We start from the raw sequence: 9,425 nt of genomic DNA on the forward strand, positions 1-9,425 counted from the left end.
TCCCCTCCCCTCCCCTCCCCTCCCCTTTTCTCTTCTCTTTTCCCTTGTGTTTCACCTGAGTCTTTAGCACTCTAAAATAGGAATAACTTGATATACATTTGCAAAACCATATGATACTCTCAATTTCCTCGGAGTGCTAAAGGAAACTGAAAATGTTACTCACTCACAGATATTGGGTTCTTTAAGCTTTATCTGGGCATTTTAACTTTTTACCAGTGTCCAAGTGTGTCCATTGATTCTGTTCCACCTTTTGACTTCTGAACTATATGAATTCCACATCAAACTTGTCTAGCGAAGCAGAGCCACTGCAAAAACAGCAGGGCAAGGCCCAAAAGAGGGTGCACTTCTGAAGAAATAGCATTCATATATTTGAAGACTTCCTCTATATCACAAAAAAGACTCTAAGGAATAAATCTGCAATTCAAAATAGACAGTTGTTCTTAATACCTAGCTGTTTTTTATGTTGTGCACTGCTTTAATATCTTTCCATGGGCACCAAAAATTATTGTCTTTTTAAAAGAGAAAAAATAATTTTCTTACCCTTATTCTTGTGCAAATTGGGAATTCGATAACCCTATATTATATATGTGTATGTGTATGTCTGTTTGTAAAATGTGCATTTTAATGGACAACTTGTAGTTGGGTTTGACACTAGATCCATTGACTTGAAGATCCTTTGCTGATGACAGAGTTTTCAGGAACTATATTTTGCCTTTCAGCTACACCTGATGTGGTCAAAGAATAAGTAAAACTATGCTCTGCTCAGCATGGAAATCATGCAGGATTGTAGTTGATCATCTGAGAGAACTTCCAGACTTCACAATATATCAGGAAAAGAAAGGTTAGACTCTAAGTTAATGTCTAGAAAATACAATGAACTCAGAAGTAAATACCATTAACTGGAGGGGAAAAAAAGTCCATTTCCCTTTCTTTCTTTCTTCTGGTAAAGAAACAAAAAAGGAAAAGGCATTTCTGATGATTCTATGGGAGTCAATTTTTCAAAATTGACAGCAAATTTAGATAGCAAAGTTGCAAAATTAAGATGGCTTTTAAATTTTATTAAAAATATATTTTAATTTAAAACAGACATTCAAAAACACTTTGCAAAATTACATAGATTAAACAACCAAAAAGGAAGAGGTCAGGTGGAATTCTCAGAGATAAAGAAAGGATTGCAAAAATAGCACAAGTTGCTTAGTGTCAGAGTTAATTGGAGATGTCCAGACTTTGAGGATTCAGTTATATTAATAGGAACCACCTCTTAGTACAACTCAGATTTAGAGGCTTTAGCAGCTGTGAGATGTATTCTACACCATATTGAAAGCAGCATCTCTAAAACTGTCTTAAAGTACTCGATAAAATATCTTATGCCTTTCTTATATAGAGTTAATATAAGATATTGCATTTATAAATGACAAAAAAGCTCATACTTTCATTCACATAACTGAATGACAAATTTTAATGAGATTTTTGCAAGGCCATGGGCCTGTGAAAGAGGAGTGCAGGTTTCTGGTGCTCCAGCTGAAGTTTTATAATAGCAGAGCAACAGCTTCCCCCATTGGGATGCTTTACAAGAAGTGGAAAATGAAAATATGGTGATATAACAGAAATCAAGCATCAATAATTTATGCAAATATGTGGCTGCTTTCATTCCAGGCATCCACAATAAAGTTTTGGGCTTTCCTACATTCAGAAGAAATTTATTTATTTAATATTTTTGTTATATTTAAAAATGCCAGGCCTGATTGAACAGTCAGTTTAAGATCTTACCTGAATTTTTTGAGACACCAGTGTAACATGCCAACAAAAGGGTGAATATGATATTTTGTCAACTGTAGTAAAAAATTAAGATGATCCAGAAGTAATTGAATTCAGTGTGAGATGATTGTACAATTATATTGCACGACTGGAGAGAAGAGATGATTTCTTCTTGCCATCTTCTCCTAAACAAAACACTTATAACGCTGATGTGACTCTTCTTATGGCAATATATCTGATGAAGATTAGATATAAGGAAGAAGTTTTTTACAGTAAGGATGGGGAAACTGGAACAGGGTGCTTGGAGAGGGGATAGATGTTCTGTTCCTGGAAACACTCAAAGCCAGGTCTGGGGGGGCTTGGAGTTGAAGATGTCTCTGCTTATTGCAGCAGGGGGTGGAATAGATGACCTTTAAATGTCTCATCCAACCAAAAATATTCTATGATTTTATACTTATGTTGGTAATGGCTGCTTTGAGGGCCCACTGGAACAGAAAAATAGGTGCACTGACAGACTTATTCCTACCAATTACTGGGTCACCACATATATGTAAAGTTAGACATGCACAGAAGTCTTTGCTCAATTTTTAATTTTTCCTTTTTAAAATTAATGTGAAATTAATATTTCAGGAAAATACAGTCTCTTGGTGCTACAATGGAAGCTTCTTTTAAGAAGAAAGTGTCTTATTTCTACAGAAACAAAAAAAAATAAGGCCTCCCCAAGAGTAAAAAAGTTTTCATTTTCATTTTAAAATTATAATATATACCCAGAAGATTAGGAACGTATTAGCATTCTCAAGCTATGACATTTTTCAAAATACAAAACATTTTACAATAAATTAATAATTAGCAAAGTAATTTATTCACTTATGTTTAAATTAATCACTTTACCTTTCATAAGCTCATTAGGCTTCAACTCTACATTAATCACAATTAGCATTTTGTATTTTTGTTTTGATTGCATAGATAACATTTTTAATCATAACTAAGCAATAATTAATTAACACTCATAAATTTTTAGATGTGCAAATGAAGTTGGGTGGTGGCAGATTCCTGTTGCGTTCATGTTTGGCTTTAAGCATGAGTGATTTTGTAGTATTATTCAATTTACACCTTTGTCTCTCTTTTGAATTTAGTGTTTCTAGAGCAAATTCCATATGTGCAGGAAGGAGAATGGAAATAAGTAAGTCTAGCGAGCAGTTTAAAAATGGAAAATAGAAATTTCTGTGAGGACTACAATGAGTTTAATCTCGAAGTTTCCCATTGAGAAGAATTCTTAAGTGACATTTTTATTTTAGAAAAAAAAAAATCTGGAAACATCTCCGTATTTGTGCAACATGCAAAATGTTTTTTTTCTTTTTTTTTTTCCTTGCCCAATGAAGGACTGGACTATGTCCAGAAAGAGGAACATGACATGAAATATAAGGTCACAGACACAGGACACAAACTGGTATTTTACAGATTAAAAATGTTTGCTTTGTTTCTGAGCTAATAGGCTGTTGCTGCCTTCTCTTTTGTTATATCTGTGGGAAGAAACATTTGCATATCAGAATTGTAAAAAAAAAATCTATGATTTTTGTAATTATTAGATTATTCTGTCATTATTGGATTGAGCTATAATTTTGCTGAAATATAAACAGAGACAGAAATTTACAGGGAATTGCTTTAAAGTATAATTTCTACCAAATTAGTTCTGAAGGGATTATGATTCAAAGAAACAAAAAGATTTATTCTGCTTATTTTCTTTCCTACATAATTTCTGTTCAGCACTTTTAACATATTTTATGTCTCAGAAGGAGAACATATTGTCCAAAAACAGTTGAGTGGAGGAAAACCACAAAAATACCTTTTTCTGTGTTTGATTCAGCACAAACAGAATATAGATGAACTTTACCCTTGCTTGAACATCTCCAAGGATAATACCTTAATCACGGAACACCTGAATTTTTGCAGTATCATAAGGGTGCTTTGATGGAGAAATGGAAAGAAAGATTTGCATGATTGGTTTCCTAGGACTAGAATGGTCTGAGGTAGGAAATCTGCCTATCCTGGAGTCTAAACCACTTCCCTCATAATTTTGTATTTATCGGATGAAGATACATCTGGCACTTTTATGAAACAATGTGTTTAACTGCCAAAGATGGGACTCATCATCCCATTGACATTTATGGCCACCTATAGGAAAAAAAATGCTATCTTTAAGAAAACAGAAAATTACTATACCTGCCAAATTATTAAAAGAACAAATCTCAGATTGCTGATTTCTAATTCCAGTCCCTACAACCTGAAATATCACACTGTGAATTTAAGACATGAATTTAACTTTTCAGTCTTCATCCTAAACAGGCCTGAAATATATTTCTTGGTATTTTATCTTTTCCCTGCTGTGAAAATCTATCCAAAGTTACCTCCAGAATCTTGAGGAAATGACGGGAAAAAAGCAGAATTTTTTTTTTTGCTTGAATAAACAATCAAAGCAGAGAAAGATATTTAACAAATTATATCATCCTTCTTGATTAGGAAATTGTACTGGATATAAGCCCTCTCATTAAGTTTTTGGCAGTAGATTGGAAATGTTATGAAGATATTTTCCTCAGTAAATTTCTTAGTTCTGGTTGTTCTGAAAAACAAACTTAAAATTGGACAAGTATCGCATCGGTCTGATGTGATCTGGATTAATTTCATGACTTCAGTAATCACAATGAAATGTCTAAAATCAATAGCAAAATCTATTTCACTTATAAGTTTGTATTATAACTGTCATATACTTTGGTTTGTGCTTGGTTTTGCTGAGGAGGTTTTTAATAAAAAATTTAAAAGCCCCAGTCATGTATGGAGAGCAGTGGTAAAGAACAATGTTTGCAAAGTGACTTGACAAGAATGAGCAATTTTGGAAGAAGAAGAACAGTAAAAATGTTCAGCAATAAGAAAATCAACTTTGCTAGTTTATTGATAGATATTTTTATGTGCATTATCTTTAGTGGTAACTTCAGTTTCACATTAGAAAAATGCTAAAATAGTATTTAATGAACAACATACATATAAAATAAAAGCGACCTTAAGCTCCTTGTTATGACAGTTCCCTATGAATCTCTACAGATGAAAATGAATGTAATTTGTAAAACTAAATGGTGAGTTTATGCTCATAAGTGAATTCTCTTCCAAAGTCCTAGAATTCTAGAAAAATGTCCCTTGTTAAAGAAAAAAAAAATTAAAGCTACTGTAAACTTGTTGCTGTCAGATTTGTTGTGGTTTGAACAGGGTAGGCAGCTAAGCCCCAACCAGCCGCTCACTCACAGGATGGGGGAGAGAGTTGGAAGCATAAAAGTGTGAAGACTTGTGGGCTTAGATAATGACAGTTTAATAGGTAAAGCAAAAGGTACACACACAAACAAAGCAAAATAAGAAAATCATTCGCTGTTTCCTATCAACAGGAAAAATATTTCCAATTATTCGGCCATCTCCAGGAAAGCAGGACTTCATCACACCTGACGGTGACTTGGGAAGACAACTGCCATAACTCCCAGTGTTCCTCCCACTTCCACCTTTTCCCCCCAGCTCTATATGCTGAGCATGATGCCATATGGGCTGGGATATTTCTTTGGTCAGCTGGGGTCAGATGTCCTGGTTGTGGGCACCCCCAGTGTCAGAAACAGATGGAGCCTTGATGCTGTGCAAGCACTGCTCAGTGATAGCTAAAACATCCTTGTCTATCAACACTTATTTCAGCACAAATCCAAAACACAGCCCCATTCAAGCCACTATGAAGAAAATTAACTCTACCCCAGTCTAAGCCAGAGCAAGTTTCCACAGTAAAAATATTATTTAAGATGCTATTTCTTTCACTACATCCATGATTATAACCTTAATACCATCATTACAAACATGAATAATCACACATATCGGTACACTCTGTACTAAGCTACTTAGAACCATAGTTATTTGCATATTGAGTCATATACGAGCAACAAAATATTCCAAAATTAGTTCTGTAACACTCTCATACCGTAAAAATGTTGTCAGATTTAATACATAATACAATCCAGCACAACATTATACTGAGCTAATGCATCAGTTTTTATCACAGATCTTTCTTTCCTTTATTTCCTCTTCTATCTATTTTATATGTAATGTTAGCATGGTAGAGATAAGTGGCATAATCTTATTTATACACATCACCAAAGCCTTGCCACTGACTTGCAGATTTTAAGGTAAGACTGTGGTCATTTAAGGTTGCTTAAAGAACATTTGTGTCCTGTTTTCCTTCCATCAACTTGCATATTTGATACTTTTTTCTGCTGTTCTTTATGTTGTTCACTTGGCTTTGCAATCATTCAAAAAAAAAAAAAAGATAAAATGCTTTGCTAGAGGTGTCTCTTAAAGAAATCCATTTACTGCCAGGTGCAGTTGGAAGAAGCTAAGACACTTCAATGTGCTCTTTTTTGGCTTAGATTTCTAAGTGTATGAGAGAAAATAATAGTAATACAAAAGAAGAAAAAAAAATCCAATCCCTCTTCATACATTGCAACACAAGACCAAACCCTCTATTCCATATGGTTAGGATTTCAAGTGGTTATAATATTTCCTTCTTGCTGTTCATAACAGCAAATGGTAAAGTTATGTTCTGTGGAGTGCTTAGTGAAGAGAAAAATCTTGTGGAGACACAATGATTAGTATTCCTAATGTGACCGAGACTGTGAGAAGCACATTGTGCCAACAGAAGTAGTTTTAATATATAACTTTCACAATGGTTTTTGTTACTGTCTTGGCAAAACACCACTCTGGGATCCCAGCCATAGAAAATCAAGATCATGCTTATGCTGTGCCCACCCATAGCCTTACTGAAGTCACAGAAATTAACAGTCGTGCCCAGCAAAACTTTGGCCATTTCCCCTAGAATACAAGTGCCTTCTGCATGTCCTCGCTGAAACAGGACTCCTTGTATCCTTCCTAACATTAACCTGCCAAGATTGTATGGACTGCAAACGGTGTAGGCCACAAGGGAAGGCTGAACTGTTTTTGTATGCACCAACAGCAAGCAAGAAAGAATAATGAGAACCACAGGAACTCTTAACATAATTACATAACGTCCAGCAGAGCCAGCAATATATGAAAACTAATTTCAGGAACAAAAGCTATAAACCTTAATATGATCTCACAAAAACCTAGGAAACAAAGTAATTCCTCACTTCCATGATTTTCAATAGGGAAATAATACTTCAGAGCAATTAGGTTCTCAGATCTTTATCTACAGCTTATTACTTAAAGTGTTTCAGTCCAGTCTCTGAAAATCAAACTTCTAAAGGCAAACTAGGTAATAGGTACGTGGGTTTTTTTGACAGCTAAAGAGTATTCCTTCTAATTGACCATTGCCTCTCCTATCTCTGGAGACCTTTCTGCCTGGATGAGAGGGCTGGAGAGGAGAAGAAACCTTGTTGTTTAGGCTGCAGGTACATTATTTCTGTTTTCTCTTCTGCTGAGCAGCAACATGGTGCCTGTGTCTCTCCCTGTGCTATGTACATTTTGGAAGGATGAGAGGATAATGCAGGTGCAAAACCACCATGTGAGTTGCCAGAAAGGAATGATGACATTTGAAGAAAGAAAAATTTGGTGGCTTCAGGGTCCCAGGTGACTCTTTCCATCCCAATCCAATAAATGCAGCTGCTTTTTTTCCATTTGCAAGGAACACAGATGTAGTGCACCTGTCAGCACAGATAGAGGATGGCCCCACCCTGTGCCTCTTTTCCAGCTGATCACACTGGAAATTCACTGCTGACATGCATATACACCTTTACTCCCCAGATTCACAAAACCCCACACATTCACTTATATCCCTTAAATATCTGCATTGTCAGCTCAGAACTCTATTATTTCGAGGTGCAGGTGTTCTCCTACTCATCGGATAACCTACTTCAAAGCTAATGGATACACATATAACTCTCCCCATATGTCCTGAATACAGGGTAAGATCACACTAAAATGTATCCTGGGCTGCAGCCAAAGCAGTGTGGGCTGCAGGGGAGGGAGGGGATTCTGCCCCTCTGCTCTGCTCTGCTGAGACCCCACCTGCAGTGCTGCCTCCAGCTCTGGGGTCCCCAGCACAGGAAGGACAGGGACCTGTTGGAGTGAGTCCAGAGGAGGCCACCAAGATGATCAGAGGGATGGGGCACCTCTGCTATGAGGAAAGGATGAGAGAATTGGGATTGTTCAACCTGGAAAAGAGAAGGCTTTGGGGTGACCTAATTGCACCCTTGCAGTACCTAAAGGAAATCTACAGAAAAGATGGAGAGAGACCATTTACAAGGGCCTGTAGTGACAGGACAAGGGAGAGTGGCTTCAAGCTGAAAGTGAAGACTTAAGTTTAGATTGGATATTAGGAAGAAATAAGGGTGGTGAGGCTGTGAGGCACTGGAACAGGTTGCCCAGAGAAGCTGTGGATGCCCCATCCCCAGAAGTATTTAAGGCCAGGTAGGATGGAGTTCTGAGAAACCTGGTCTGGTGGAAGATGTCCCTGTCCATGGGAGGGGGATTGGAAAAAAGTGGTCATTAGAGTCCCTTCCAATCCAGATCATTCTATGATTCTACGATTTAGTAAGAGTGTTTAACAAGACAATGAGATAAGCAGTGGTGATCAGGCACAGAGCTCAACCAGACAGATGTACTACCCAAAAGCTTGTTTACTTGCCCCTGTCTCTGTCTGTCCCCCATTCTCTCCACTACTTTGTCCTTTCTGTCTCCTACCCATCTAAATCCCTGTTTTTCTCAGACCTTGCCTTGTGCCAAATAAACCTCATGCCCCACTGGACCTGATTTTGCTCCAGCCATACTCCACTTGGTTACTTTTGAAACCACTACCTGGGCAATTTTGGACTGACAATTAAGTTCCTCCGGCAGAGCCAAGGGCAGCAGCCCCTCAGTGGCCCCAGGATCGGCGTGGGATTGGACCCAGGGCTGGGGCCAGGGCCAGGTCTGGGCAAGGGCTGCTGGAATTTAAAAAGGGCCTGTAAAGGTTTAAATTTTTGAGGCAAAGTGGTGATAAAACTATAACTTTCATTTGTTAGTTGGATTCATAGCACACACACATACAGAAAAAAACTAGACTGAAAAAGCCATGTCATCAGGGAAAACAACAGAAACCTGATTTTGATAACAAAAGAATATATATAATATAATCTCTCCTCATAAAGTTATCCCCTCTGGTCTTTGTGTTTGTGTAAGACTATAGACGAATAATTCAAATAGCAGCATGGTATTCAGACACCTTAAAACATATTCAAATATTAAAATGATTCATAAATATGACTGCAAGAGAGGTCCAAGGTCTGGAAAATCCACCTGCTGCGAAAAATGAAAATAGATCAGTTGATTTAATTTCTGCAAGAGTACTGTATGAAACAACTCTTATGGTACTCTGAAACTCAATACATCAAGAACTATACAAATTTTTGGGAACAAAGAAAGATATTTATGAGGATACTAACACACACAGGCACACCAAAATTAAAGAATCATTTAACTGAAAAATAATAGCATCAGTATATATTTAAAATTAATGTTAATATCAACTCTAAAAACTGATTTGTAAAAAGCGAGAAAGAAAGAATGAAAGAAAGAATGAAAGAAAGAAAGAAAAAGAGAAGAGAAGAGAAGAGAAGAGAAGAGAAGAG

The sequence above is a fragment of the Lepidothrix coronata genome, unplaced genomic scaffold (genome assembly GCF_001604755.1).
Source record: "Lepidothrix coronata isolate B3197 unplaced genomic scaffold, Lepidothrix_coronata-1.0 Scaffold21, whole genome shotgun sequence".
NCBI classification, from domain to species: Eukaryota; Metazoa; Chordata; class Aves; order Passeriformes; family Pipridae; genus Lepidothrix; species Lepidothrix coronata.